A 14,276-nucleotide genomic window follows, 5' to 3' on the forward strand; every position below is an offset into this window, starting at 1 on the left:
CTGTCTGGTGTAGAGAAAGAGATCTGGTGTCATTAACGTAAATATGCTCTGATATCCTCCCATAGCTTGCAGTACAAACAAGGCAACAAGTGTAGCGTGAGAAGAGGTCCTCATGGAATAGTGGGATAGGAGAAGAGAAGGATCCACCAGAGCATACACTAAATGTGTGAGAAATAAAAAGACAACCAAGACAGAACAGAGTTCTAAAGTACAACCAAAGTCAGAGTGACAGAGTAGATAGTGAACCACAGTGTTTGCAAGCAGTGGAATAGGACCAACATTTATGTGGATTGAGTAAAGGTGTTTGGTTCGGCCAGCGAGAGGTCATTTTCTCAAAGTTAGTAAAAGATGCCACGTTCACATGACAAATATTTTACCTGATCACCTCCTACACTGGACAATCATATTTATGTATATGATGGGTTTAATTTGCAAAGCTGACCAACAGTGGCGTTCCTAGGGGGGCTGACACCCGGGGCGGATCACCGATGCCCCCACCCGGGTGCACACTGCTGGGGGGGGGGGGGTGCCGCACGCGCGCCTGTCCGTCGTTCGTTCCAGGCTCCCTCTGCCCCGGAACAGGACCTGTTCCGGGGCAGAGGGAGCATGGAACGAACGACGGACAGGCGCGCGCGGTGCCCCCCCCCCCCCCCCCCCCCCACTTATGAATGCAACTGCTGACCAATATGTCTACATTGTTATCTGCTAAGCTGAATATATTGAGAAAAAAGTCAATACAATGGAGAAAAGATAAGCAAATGAAATACAAGAATAATCAAAACACTAGGTTTTTCCACTTTGACTCTGCTAGGAATGGACCTCACCTTTATCAAATCAGTCATTTTCAGTAGGGTAGGCACAGGACCCATTATCTCTCCTTCGCTTGAGTTTGGACATAAGTGTTGGCAGAAGTTACCATTCTTTCAAAAGAGCTGGTTTCATCTATCCGTAAGTGCCTTTGTTTAGGTGTTGAAAAACATTAATTCCCAGGTTTACATTCACCACATTGGCCTTTTACGGTAACAGTCTCTTGGAGTGATTGTCAAGTGATACAACTCAGAGCATCAGTTTTAAGGAGCTTGTATTGATGAATAGAGGAATATCTGTTTAAATGTATCTATTTTACTATGCCCAGATACTGTGGTTTTCTGCATGGTCTGCCATACATTTTCTTCATCTAGCCAGTGTTAATAGTTTTTCTACTTGTTAAAAAAAAATATTCCAAACGTTTGGGGTAAATTATCAGATACATTACCCATGTAAAGCAAGCCTAGTAGGTTAAGTGGATTTTTTTTCATTGCCTGAAAGTGGATGCAAATTTTTCATAATGGACATATTTTTTAAAATTAGATTGTACATATAGAACCAAATTAATTAACTTGTACAGATAAAAGGAAAATAAAATTACCTTCCATGTTATCACAAAGCAAAATAAAATAAAACAGCTAAATTAATGATTCTCTTGTAGTCCCCAAAATAATGGACATATTTTTTTAATAGGGCTCCATATTAATTGTGATTAATGTGTTTATTAATTGCGATTAATAATTAACTGCCCTGGCAGGCGCACACATGCATGCACGGTCAGTCTGGCATCTTCCCCTCCCGGACCGCCAGATGCTATCCCTCCCCTCCTAGTTTACCTTTTTTTTTTTTTTTCAGTAAGTCTTCTCCCTGCAGCAGCAGCTGTATTGAAACTCTGCCTCCTGCTGCACTGGGCCTTTCTCTCTGACCTGTCTCTCCCCCTTCTGATGCAGCTTCCTGTTTTCAGAAGGAAGGAAAGACCCGATGCAGGCCGAGGCAGTGTTTCAATATGGCTGCTGCTGCAGTTCGAAGATTTACTGAAAAAGAAATGTAAACGGGGAGGGGAGAGAGATGCCAGACTGACCATGCGGGCGAGCAAGGGCATCAAGAGAGAACCACGGGCGAGGAGCATATTAGAGAGAGTAGGTGAAGGCACAGAGGTGCACATGAGAGAGAGAATGGGTTAAGACAGTGGGGGCACATATGAGAGAGAGAGAGAGAGAATGGGGCTCAGGCCCCCTCCAGTGGTGTCGTACCTCTTTAATGGCTGATGGGGTATCTGAAGCCTCGCCAGCTGATGAAATCTGCTTCCTGAGTCACCCCCTTCCTCCTCATACTGCCTCAGGAGTGAGGAAATTGGTGGGCTGCTTCCAGACACCAATGCTTGCACTTCTCAAGCATGCTCAGTTCATGCATGAACTGAGCATGCTTGAGGAGTGCCAGCATCAGCAGCTGGAGGCACTCGACTAGCAGGGCTTCGGCATCCCTCCCAGCAAAGCTATATCAGCTAATGGGGGGGGAGGGGAGAAGGAGAGGAAATGCACGCCCCTCCCCCAATGGACTGCTGGCTGTGCCCCCCCCCCCCCCCCTTTAAACATGTGCTTAAAATTTTTAATTAAAATGCAGCCGTAACTTTTAAGTGTATAGAAGATAAGCATTCTAGGTGACATTTGGAGCTATGGTTGGAAGGAAACTACATGCATTAGGGTACATTTTAAAGCAAGCATGGCTAACGTGCATAATTTGTATCCTTGTTTTAGGCAGTATGAGTGTACACGTGGAGTTTCAGCCATAATCCATACTGATATATAAACATAAGGTAGACATGTGCTTTCTATTAGTTAGTGAGCTGCATTTGTAAGGACTAAAATGTAAGCATGCAGGTGTCATTGAAACACTTATCCTTTCTTGAGTGTCATATCCCCTATACATAAGAATCAAAATTACAGGGTCATGTGTAACACAGTGCACACATTATTAATATGGAGCCATGGATCAGATTTTTTTTTAATGACTACTTTCTTAAACATGAGTAAAATATTTGGGTTAGAATCCCTTAGCTCAACATGTTCCCCAGTTTTTGTATGGTTTATGGTTCGATCTTTTTTTTTTTTTAATGTTTTTATCTGCTTGTCACAAAAGGTTGAAAAAGTAGAACATTTCTAAATCTGAGCAGTGCCATAAACTTGACTATTCATCTTGTGATAACTAGGTAAGGTTTAATTTTATTTGCTATACCAATGTCATTTTAAATTCAATAAAACAGAACAAATCAACAAACGCGAGGGGGAAGCAGGCAAAGAGGCATCGCAGTAGACCTGCATGTTGCACACGGCCAACCCAACAGGCCAGATGTGCAGTGGCATACCAGGAGACTAAAATGATCAGGAAGGCAAACAGTGTGACTGCAAACAAGCAGACCCTTTCTGCTCTTATCTAGTTCTACTATAAGTAAAGGGGCCTTCTGAAGCAGTGTTTTTCAATCAGTGCCGTTGGGCCAGCTTAATTTGTTCCAGAATGGACTAAGATTTTTTGTCTCTAACAATCAGTGGCAGGGAACAGCAATTCATTGTCTCGAATTTTGTATGGGAATCACATTTCTTTGTCGAGGAAGACAAAGGCAGTGTATCTAATTGTCTCCAACCATATTTTAGTGTATGAAGGAATTACTAATAGAATCTTTTACTGAATGCAGGGATTGTGAAAGAGTATAAACGAAGAAAGGTAGGCCAGAATAAGATTAAGGACGTTAAATACAGTCCTAAATTAGACTGCGCCTCTTTTTAGTATAGGAATGATGTCAAAGTATTTGGCTCAAGACATTAGCTTTACCGCTGTGCTCTATATTATTTGTAGTCACCAGATAGAAGTCTTGAGGTTTTTGATAAGTGTGTTACAGTCAGTGCTCTTTTTGTAGAAGAAAGGTGCTGGTACTCATTATGGGTGGGGTCACTACATATGACCCCACCCCTATTATAGCCACACCCCTTTACCAGCCATGGCGCATATAAACAGACATCATTGAAAATATTATACTAGTATAGGAGAAAAAATAACATGATTTTTTTTTTCATTATATATCATCTCTGTAAGCTGTTACAGCTCCAGTATACCCAGTGCAAAATAAGACAGCAGATGTAAATTCTCAAATTGGACATATTCCAAACACTAAAATGAAAATAAAATGATTTTTTTCTACCTTTGTTGTCTGGTGACTTTGTTTTTCTATCCATATTAGTCCCAGTCTCTGATTCTGCTGCTCTCTATCTGTTCTCTTAACTCCATTTCCAGGGCTTCCTTTCCATATATTTCTTTACTTTCCTCCTTCATTTCTTGCCATGCATCCATAAGTAAAAGCTGGGTCCTCCTCCGTGGAATTGACTGGAGGAGGTATAATGTGGATCCAGCTTTTGCCTATTTTCTCCATCCATGTGCTGTTTTTCTCCTCTCTACCCTTCATCTACATCCATGTGCATCTTCTTTCTTTTCTCCCCTCCATCCATGTCCAGCATTTCTCCTCTCTCCCCGCCAACTCCTCCATCCATCCATCCATGTCCAGCAATTCTCTTATCTCCTGTGCTCCTCTCCATCCATGTCCAGCATTTCTCCTCCTCTCTCCCCTGCCTTCCCATCCCATCCATGTGCATCTCCTTCCTGTCTTCCCTCCCCTCCTCCTTGTCCAGCATGTCTCCTCTCCATAGGAGCCAACTTTTCACAATGATTGGGAGTGCTGAACCCAATGGAAATGACCCCTTCCTGGACACAATAAGAGTTTGCTCAATATTGGGGGTGCTCAAGCACCCACAGAGCCAGCTCCTATGATCCTCTATCCCCTGCCCTCCCCTCCCATGTCCAGCAATTCTCCTCTATCCACTGCCCTCCCCTGCCATCCATGTCCAGCGATTCTCCTCTCTCCCCTCTCATCCATGTCCAACGATTCTCCTGTCTCCCCTGCCCTGCCCTCCCTTTCCATCCATTTCCAGGGAATGTCTGTTCACTGACCTCCCCTCCCATCCATGTGCAGCAATTCTCCTCTACCCCCTATCCTCCACTCCCATCCATGTCCAGCATCTCCTATCTCCCTTGCCCTCCCCTCTCATCCGTGTCCAGTAATTCTCTTCTGCCCCTGTCCTCACCTGCCATCCATGTCCAGCGATTCTCCTCTCCCCTGCCCCCCCCCAGCCACCCATACCCAGCGATTCCTCTCCCCTGCCCCCCCCTTCCAGCCACCCAGGTCATCCATCAATCTCCTGCCTGCCCTCAGCTGCCTGATAGCCCTTGTTCCCTTCCTGCCGCCCTGCCTTTAAATATTGTATTTTTCCTCGAGTCGCGGTGCCGGCATTGAAAGCAGCAGGCTCGGCTCTCCTCCAGCCTTCCCTTCTCTTGCATGGTTCCGCCCTCTTCTGATGTATTTCCTGTTTCCGTGAGGGCGGAACCATGCGAGGGACGGCTGGAGGCGAGCCGAGTCTGCTGCTTTCAATGCTGGTGCTGCGTCGCGAGGAAAAATACAATATTTAAAGGCAGGGCGGCGGCAGGAAGGAAACGAGGGCTATCGGGGAGCTGAGGTCAGGCAGGAGATGATGGACGACGTGGGGGAGCCTGCAGGGTGGGGGGAGGAGAGGCAAGCCGGCTTGTACTCATTAAACAAGTGGCTCGCAGGATGCCAAAAAATTTAACAACCGGTTCTTGTGAGCTGGCTCCAGCACACCACCTTACAAAGGTGCCGGCACACCGAACCGGCACAAAAAAAGCACTGGTTACAGTAATCAAGATAACTAGTAATGAAAACATGTATAATGATGCAACTTGCAATCATTTCCAGAATAGTACATGTGGAGGTGTATTTTCAAAGCACTTAGACTTACAAAGCTACCTAGGTATCTATGGAACTTTGTAAGTCTAAGTGCTTTGAAAATTAGCTCCTATAGATTAAATTTGCTTTAGGGCCACCTTTAAAGATTGCATAGCGACATGAAGAGGTGGGTTCAGTCTTTCACAAAGAAGAAAGCTTTTTGCTACTATTTAAAGATTGTATGTATGTATAGATTCTCTATAACATGTTCAGTGTTTAAGATCAGTGGTCTGTTCCTGTAAGGTGGCATTCTTATGTACAGCAGTTCATAGGGAGCTATGCCAAGTAGCAGCCTGAGCATTCAGCAAAAGAGTAGAGAAGTTCTCTATGGATAAGTCATAGCTAAAACGGCATCCCTAGTCATACTGCACACTTTTTGTAGTTGTTTAGTGAACCTAGTATAAACTTCATTACAAGGTAAACATACCGCAGAAAATAGTACCAGTACACGGTCAATCCAAGGTATGGGAATAGAAGCTAAAAACAGGATGAATAGAAGGCTGGACATTAGTAAGAGCAGGTCCGGTAACATGCCCTCCAATGTGCATTGGTAAAGTCATTGATAAAGGTTGAGAAGTTTTTTTTTCCAAAAGTCCATGGATTTTAAAGTCACCCAAAGCAAATGAGAAGGAGGAAGCCAATGTGCTAGTAGCCAGTAAGTCACAGTGCTCCATGAAAGAGTTGAGGGGCCCTTTTACTAAGCTGCATAGCTGTCTACATCCGCCCAGTGTGTGCCAAAATGGAGTTACCGCACGGCTACAATGTGGCCTTTTCAGTAATTTCATTTTTGGACATGTCCGCTACACGCGCATGAAAAAATATTTTTTTTCTGGCGTGCATCAGCTATGCGCGCCAAATGGCATTTGGTGCGCATAGGTCATTACCACCCGGTTACTGCGTGAGACTTTACCACTAGGTCAATGGCTGGTGGTAAGGTCTCAGACCCAAAATGGATGCGTGGCAATTTTCATTTTGCCATACATCCATTTTCAGCAAAACTTAAAAAAGGGCTTTTTTACAGGCTTGCTGCAAAATGGATTGGTGCGCACCCAAAACCTGCGCTTACACAACTGCAAGCCATTTTTCAGTGCACCTTAGTAAAAGGAACCCTGAGAGATTCTGGAGGAGACTTAAGTTTTAAAAGAAAAGCCAGTGGGTTGAAACCCTCAGCTGAAAACTCAAGATGGTCAACCAACATGGTAGAAAGTATATTCAAGGAAGTGATATTCAGTTTGTCAGAGTAGAGTACAGTTGGGCCAGTGCCTCTATCTCATTCATAATTTATGAGAAAGTGCAAGAAGTCAGGGACAGGCATGAAAGGAGGAAAAAGTCTCACCTTGAGATAACCATTTTTCTATTAACCAAAGAATGTCAAGTTTGTAATCAAGACAGTCATGAAGAAGGTGATATTCAGATCTGAGAGACTGAACATTCAGTAACCCTGTAGGAGAACTTAGCATGCAACTGGGTTTCCCAAGCAGGGTGTGGTTATAGGAATAAGAGTTTAGGGGTGTCTTACCTTTATAAGACAATGAGAGATGCAGGGAGTGGGCTTCCTTCTGATGTTTAAAAATTAAATACCATCAGAAAGACATTTATGGAAGCAAAGAAAAGAGAGGCTTTTGTGTGCAGAATGGCACCCTTGGAAGGCACACTCTAAGGAGCCACAATCACTAACATTTAAAAGCAGCACTGATTATATTTACCTTGGGGGGGGGGGGGGGGGGGGGGGGAGGAGGAAGGTGTGGTCAAACTGCCATGTGCAAAATTTTAGGCACACCTATTCAAGAGGTTGTGTTTGAGTGAATCCCTGCATAGAACAAAGTTAAGGACAACATCGTTCTGAAATTTTAATGCCATCATTACTATATATTAGCTGATTTAAGAGATTGAAATACATTAAAAACAAAAAAAAAAAAGATGAGAGGTGCAAAAGCTTGGTTACTGTTCCACTCTCTTTCTTACTACTACATCTTAAAAATAGCTAATAGCGGCCACAACAAAATTAAGGGTTGATATTCAAATGTGTTTAACCAAGCAGAAGAGGCTCCTGCTGAGCTGGCCATCCAGCAATATTCAGTAGTGCTGCTGAATATTGCCTGTGACTGCCCAGACACTGTCCATTAGTGCTCAGGTGCTCTGGAGATGGAGCTTGGGTGGAGTCAGCTCTTATCAGTTAGCAGCAATATTCAGTCTACCAACCAGTTACATAAGGATATCCTAACGTTATCTGCCAAACTAACCAGGTACCAGTCTGTTAACTTCCAGCTGACCACAGGTACCTGGATATTCAGAGCCTGGACTTGGCCTGGCATCAAATATCTGATCTTATTTCAACCTGTGACTGTCAATGGCTTAAAAACTGCTGATCACTGTGGGATGAATATCAGGCCCGTAGTGACTACCTAGGCCTTCAATTAGGTGAAGATAATTCCCATGGTTGAACTACTAAGCACTCTGATGCTTCTAGCCTGTTTGTGATTGTTCTGTCTGCTTTCAACAACCATAGGGTTGTCCGCTAAGCAGCTGTCCAAGCATATGAAAACAAAAATAGTTCACTTACAAAGCAAGGGAAGGCTATTAAAAAAAAAAAAAAAAAACCCTCTAAACGGCATCCAGCTACGACTTTCAACTTAGAAATATTGTTAAGAAATGGAAGTTCTATGGAACAGGTGAAATCAAGGTAAGATCTGGTTGGCCAAAACCAACCTTGATTGAACTGCCAGAAAACTGATTAGATCTGCAAAACCAGAATGCACAGATCATCACCGATGCTCTGCAGCAAAGTTTAGTTGACACTGGAGGAGTTGTCCACAGTACAGTGTTCCTTACACAGCAGTGATCTACATGTGAGAGTTATCCCAATGCTTGTCTAAGGTAGGCAAAAGGATACCTTGATAAACCTGAAACTTTCTGAATCAAAACGCTTTGGTGGGTCTGAAGAAACAAAAATTGAACTGTTTGGCGTAACCACAAAATATATATTCAGAGAAAAAAAGGATGAAGCATTTGAAGGAAAGCCAGGAATTTTCATTTTACTCCTTTTTCAGTAGAAGCTCAAGGTGAGTTATACGCAGGGACATTTGGAATTTTCCAGTCCACTGATCTAAGCTTATGATCTAAGGTGTCCTTTTACTAAGATGTGCAAACAGATTTAGGGAGCACTAAATGGTAAGATGCCCATAGGAATATAATGGGTGTCATCACTTATCCTATATAATAAAGCTCACCTCCAACGTTCTGAGGCTGCCTGAGACCGTGGCTTCCGGTGTGGTCTGCTTCATGCTGTAGATAAGTGACGTCAGGGAGAGGGGAGGAGCCGCGAGTGTCCAATGTCCCTGCCTAGGAATCCACCCATTGGAGGAATATGACCCTCCCCTCCCCCCCCCTTGGTGCATCACACAAGCCCCTAACCCCCCCCCCCCCCCCCGGGCACAGGAGGACCGGCTGCAGAGACGACAGCCAATGGCAGATGGCTATCTACGGAGCCGCGTTTTTCAGGTTGGGTTTTTTTCCGTTTTTTTTCTTTTTGTACCAGCCGCTGCTGCTCAAGAGAAGCAGCAGCGGCCACACACCGTTACTATTGGGGGTTGCAGGTGGCGAGGGGGTTGATGTGCCCGGGGGGGGGGGGGTAGGGGCTTGGGTGATATGCAGGGGGGTGTATATTTTTCATTAGGTCTGCCTCACCAGTCTGGGCAGCAGCAGAAGCCATGGGCTTTCTGCTAACCAACAAGGAACTGTATATCCCCTCTAAATACTTAATCACCCCAATCCTGTATCTGCTCATGACAGTTCTACACCGTCTAGGCAGCGGCAGTGTGTGCAATTAGAAAGGAACCCAGTATTTAATAGATAAAGTAATATAGTTTATTAGCATTTGATATCTTACCCAAAGACAGTACAGGCAGGCAGGAAGGTATCCATATGGTGGAACAGCACTTCACGACACGTCTCTCTGAAGTCTTCTGCCTCTAATATCCCTCAGACTGCTCCTTATATACTATTTTAACTCCATTGATTCCAATGGACCCTAGCTTTCTCACCAGAGCTCTGGGGCCCTTACCAGTTGATAAGAATGACTTCACATATTCTCAGGCTCTAAGTATAAACAAGATATGCTCAGAGCGCATCTTGTGAGATGACTTCACCGGTCATTTCGCTCTCCTTAGCTCCCCCCCCCCCCCTTCTACTTGCATCTAACCCTCTACTATCTTTCATGTTAGCCATAACATCTCCGTTCATGACTTCTCACAGGTGCCAGTCCCATGGATTGTTTACAAGAGCAGATGCCCCCCTCCCTTGCCAGCTCTCTGGGAACTCACTTCAGCTTGAGCTGCAGTTAAATATATTTTATGTCAGAGATTATTTTTGCTTTTTAAAGAGGCCTAGCTCTTAGCCTGAGCCCTTGGCCTGTATTTCACTGAGAGCAAGGGCTAACATATTTCTTCATTCTCCTCTTGCCGGACCCCCCCCCCCAAGGGGGAGGGGCTGGCACACATGACTACGGGTGGGTGTGGCCATCCTTTCCAGAGGGCTCGAGTCCTGTGTGTGTGTGTGTGTGTGGGGGGGGGGGGGGGCGGGGGATATATATATCTGGGGTGACAGGGGTGCTCTGGCACAATAAGGGACAAGGCCATAGCAAGAATCAGCATGTGGATACATAATTATATGCGGGATGAAATACAGCGTTGGGATTCCCCTTTTATCATAACCAACCCAAGGGGTCTTAACTATTCTACACCTACCCCTCTAGGGCAGAGTGAGGCTTGGAAACATGAGAAGTCAATTAAGTCTAGGTATCATACAATGGAATCAATAGATTTGGGTGTATGATGGTAGTCAATTAATATATCATTATTACAAAGCTGAGGTTGGAAGGCGGGGGAAAGAAAATTTTCAATCAAAGTTTGACTAATGATCAGCTTTGATTGTATAAATATAGCTAAAACTGGTATTAACAGGGCAGAAATATTTCATTGTATCATTTAAAAAGGATTAATAGTGGCCAAATAATGGATAACTACTGAAAACTCATGAGCATGATAATTACAAGTAAGCTATGGGTGTCATAGGCCTACATTATATATGAAGGGCCTGCTTCTTAACTTGCAGTAGTCTTATAATTATGGGCAAGATAATAGTTTTGCCATTATCTTGCTGCTGGGTGTAATAGATCTAGATGAACATAATCTTTTTCCTTTGTTCAAGCAATAAGCTTGGTATCAGCTATAGGGTGTTCGTACAGGACATAGCGGCCTGTAGGTTCTTTCTTATGTAAAGCAGTTGCAATTAACTGGTATACTAAACTTTCGAGATAGGGTGTTATACAGCAATTTGAAAAATATAAAAGTTTTCCCTAGCATGGTGAACATTTGTATAATATTAGCAGTTCATAAAACAGCTTATGATATAAAGGGATAATTCAGTAAAAATAATAGAATCTTTGGGAAAGAGTCCACAAAGTGTAGTTTTAAAATGTAAGCAGCTAGAAATCTGGGAATTCTAAGTCACTTAAAATTTCATTGATCTGATGAGTAGACAATTTTGAATCACAATTGTGAAACAACAGTCTGTATATTGTTGAAAGAGTCACTCAGGCAGGCAGAGGATTTGCATGGAAGACATCTAGGAGACTTCTACTGAAGGCTTCTCGTGGTTTCCAATTAGTTAAACAGTCCATCTAATAATTGTCCACTTCATTAGTAACATGTCATTAACTTAAGGGAGTTCTTCACATGTCAATCTTTGCATAGTTCAAGGTATATGTAAAAATCTAATTATGTAGACAGAAGCATTATCAAACATGACAAAATATCCTGTCATGACAATGCAACTGTAGGGGGGGGTCACTGTTTTGAAACTAAACAATCCTGTTAAAACAACTTTCACATCTCTTATTCCTCTAGCTAACTTGCAATATCTTTCACATAACTTAGTTCAATACAAACAGACCTTCTCAAAAGGAAAATAGTTTAACAGGACAGCTGTTCATTACTCTTTGCTTAAATTTAGAATACGTCTTTCTGACATAGGTATCAGGTCAGGAAGTGGTGGCTAATGGTTTAGGAGGAGTGGCAATCATTGGACTGGTGGGGGTGGCTGGTGTAGTACTTCCAGTGCACCAAGTCTCCAACTGTGAGAGCTTTTGGATAACTGGAGGCAGAGGCAAAGCTAAAGGCTATCAGCACCTCCCCTCTTGATGATTGAGAAATCATCACCTGTACAGATATGAATTAACAGGATGCAATTGATGAGGGTGATAACAGTTTGGAAAGAAGGAAGCCAAATTAAACCTAGTGATGTTGGTGGAGCTAAAATAAGGGCAGAGTGGGCACATAAGAAAATACCTGACCTAAGCGTTGACTTGGGGAGAAAAAGTGAATATATATATATATATATATATATATATATATATATATATATATACATATACATAATCACAGAATGCAGTACAGGTAACCACAATAGAAGCAGTAGAAAACCAAGCTCATTAGTATGTGTCATTATGTCAAGAGTCCCACATTGTGTAGGAAGAATGTCCTTGAAGGAAAGATGATGTAGAGTAAGAATGCAAATGCAAAAGTATCCAGATGAGACAGGAGCAGGCCGAACTGGTGGGTCCACATTGGTGTGTCAATTGTTCACGTGGGACATCCGGTATCAGGTGTGAAGAATTCCATTTGGACCATAACTTCTCGCTTAGGTTGTTATGATCTTCACCGGTTTGAGACAAGGCGTCCTATTGAAACACCTTGCCTTTGTAGCCGGGCTTACCCATGCAAGAAGGTGGTCTGCTCTGGATACCTTACACTTCTTGGATGAACTGGAGTAGAATGCAGTCTCAAGTTTGGACCTTGGCAAGCAGAAGAGGTTAAGGATATGTGGACACTAGTGCTCAACAACAGAGAAAGAAAAACAGTCAGAATAGCAGCGATAAAGGGAGGGCCTCCTAGTAGGTTTGTGTGGGAACAATTTCAAACAGTACAAAAACAAAAGAAAGGTAAAATGTTATAGCATTTCGTTCAGAAATGGTAGAGCAATACAGAATGAAAACAAGGCAGTGAGAAGAAGTACAAATTTATTAAAAATCAAGGTTTGTAGCAGACTTCACATATTATAGTGTCTGCAAAGGTATGTATGAAACATGAATTAAAACATAATGCATCAAAAGGATGCCAACTCAGAGTAAATAAGGGAAAGCATGGAAGGCAGGACCGAATTAATGGAAGTGGTGTCTGTAAGGGTAATGTCTTTGGATAATGTGGAATAATAAATATAGTATTATTGTAGCCCATTAAAAAAATGTAGTAGAAAGAGGATACCAAAGACATTTTCTTATTTCAAAACATTACAACATAACTCTACGCCTTCTTTGACATCCTCGCACCACCACTCCTCCAATCCATTGGTGCACCTTAGTAAAAGGACCCTTAAGTTTGTACTTGAGGCAAAGACTTAAAGAAAAAACTAAACAATACAACCATCGACCAGTAGCATCAATCCCCCTGGTAGTCAAACTAATAGAAAGTATGGTAATCAAACAACTTACCAACTACCTAAACAAATTCACTATACTACATGAATCAGTCAGGATTTCGATCCAACCATAGCACTGAAACAGTGCTAACCACTCTCATAACCAAATTTAAACAATTAATTGCAACTGGAAACAACTCCTCCTACAGTTTGACATGTCCAGCGCGTTCAACATGGTCAGCCACCAAATACTCTCAAACATCCTGGACTACTTCAGGATTGGAGGAAATGTACTTAGATGGTTCAAAGGCTTCTTAACAGCAAGAACCTACCAAGTGATGTCAACACCAAGGAAACCTGAATGCGGAGTACCACAAGGATCACCGCTCTCGCCAACTCTTTTTAACTTAATGATGACACCATTAGCCAAATCGCTATCCAACTAAGGACTCAACCCGTACATCTATGCAGATGATGTCACGATATACATCCCGTTCAAACAAGACATAACCGAATCATAAACGAAATCAAACACAGCCTCCAAATAATGAACTCATGGGCGGACGCATTCCAACTAAAGCTAAACGCAGAAAAAACACATCTTATCCTGTCCTCACAATACAAACAAACCCAATACCATAAATACCCCGGAATACACCCTTCTGATCTCAGACAGCTTGAAAATTTTAGGAGTCACAATTAACCAAAATCTCACACTAGAAGATCACGCAAAAAATACAGCAAAGAAAATGTTCTACTCAATGTGGAAACTTAAAAGGATCAAACCTTTTTTCCCAAGGGAAGTATTCCGCAGCCTAGTACAATCAATGGTACTAAGCCAACTAGACTACTGCAATGCCATTTATGCTGGATGCAAAGAACAAATCATTAAGAAACTTCAAACCACTCAAAATACAGCAGCCAGACTCATATTTGGGAAAACGAAATACAAAAATCCCAAGCCCCTAAGAGAGAAACTACACTGTCTCCCACTAAAATAATGAATTGCGTTCAAAGTTTGCACCCTGGTCCACAAAATCGTTCATGGGGAAGCCCCAGACTATATGTCAGACCTTATAGACTTGTCTACCAGGAAAGCAAAAAGATCAGCACGCACATTCCTCAATCTTCACTACCCTAATTG

Source organism: Microcaecilia unicolor, chromosome 9 (assembly GCF_901765095.1).
Source record: "Microcaecilia unicolor chromosome 9, aMicUni1.1, whole genome shotgun sequence".
Taxonomy (NCBI): Eukaryota; Metazoa; Chordata; class Amphibia; order Gymnophiona; family Siphonopidae; genus Microcaecilia; species Microcaecilia unicolor.